Source organism: Charadrius vociferus, unplaced genomic scaffold (assembly GCF_000708025.1).
Source record: "Charadrius vociferus isolate BGI_N301 unplaced genomic scaffold, ASM70802v2 scaffold266, whole genome shotgun sequence".
In the NCBI taxonomy this organism is placed as follows: Eukaryota; Metazoa; Chordata; class Aves; order Charadriiformes; family Charadriidae; genus Charadrius; species Charadrius vociferus.
The window spans coordinates 1668214-1669610 of NW_009649114.1; positions in this window are offsets into that span (position 1 = coordinate 1668214).

Below are 1397 nucleotides of genomic sequence, written 5' to 3' on the forward strand. Positions count from 1 at the left end.
CTGTCAGAAATGAGGAGGGGGGTTTAATGGAAAAACGCTGTCGATCTGGCTCATCCCCGGTGCCTGGGGGTGATGTGGACCTCGAGTCCTGCCCTCCCGCTGTGTGTCTCCCGAGGGACGCGTGTCCCTGAACCGTTCCAGCTGCTGACGGGGAGCTGCGGAGTGGGGCGACAGCAGGGGATCCTCCACCCGATCCCGGCGGGCGCTTCCCATCCTCACCGGGTGGCTCTGACTCTTTTTAGTTTTAATATATATTATCTATTTTTAAATAAGTTATTTCTGGTCCCCTCATCCTACTTTAATACTGGTCCTGCTTCCACTCCCTCTTTGCTACATAAGACTTATGGAGTTGCCCTTAAAAGAAAGCAGGCATGGTTTGGGGGCAGTTTCCCCCCAAATTCTTACAAAGCAAAGACTGAGCCAAAATGGTTTGCCTGCAATGACCCAGGCAAGCAATGCTGTTATCCTGGGCTCGGAGGGCGAGCGGCACCTCACTGTCCTTCCGTGAATCCCATAAGCTCTTCTGCAACCTCTTGTCCTCTGAGGATGCTCCGGAGCCCCGCAGGGGTGGTGGGTGACCCCCCCACGGGCTTTGCAGGGGGGAGGGACCGCGGAGCCTCAGCGCTGCTGCGAGTTACGGTGCCAGGGGAGGTGGTGGGGACTTGCATACGCCCTGCGTGATCTTTCGGGAAGGAGGTTGCGGCGCTGACTGGTTTGGGATCTGCGGCCAAGATGCTGCCATGAGGATGGACATCTCAGTAATTCAGTGCCGTGGTGTCGTTGCCCAAAGATCAGCCGCTTTCCTCCTTTCACGCATTTATGTTGCTCTTGCTACTGTGCCCGGGCCCCGCTCACCCCTCTTCCCAAAACGTTTTGTTTGTTGGTTGGTTTTTTTTTTCTTTTTTCTTTTTTCCCCCCTCCCCTTCTTATCTGGAACCTTCCTGTAAAGATTAAAAAGAAGAGGGGCCTTGCAGAGCCGCTGCGTAAGCTTTCGGGAAGGAGGTTGCGGCGCTGACTGGTTTGGGATCTGCGGCCAAGATGCTGCCATGAGGATGGACATCTCAGTAATTCAGTGCCGTGGTGTCGTTGCCCAAAGATCAGCCGCTTTCCTCCTTTCACGCATTTATGTTGCTCTTGCTACTGTGCCCGGGCCCCGCTCACCCCTCTTCCCAAAACGTTTTGTTTGTTGGTTGGTTTTTTTTTTCTTTTTTCTTTTTTCCCCCCTCCCCTTCTTATCTGGAACCTTCCTGTAAAGATTAAAAAGAAGAATTTTTAACTGCCTCCCAAAAGAACAAAAAAGGGCCTCGGGGAGCCTGGGTGGCAGAGCCCCTGGTGGCCCCCGGGGGCTGGCTGTGGGCGCCGGGGCCAGCCCCGAAGCTGGGCTGCGGCTCACGCGT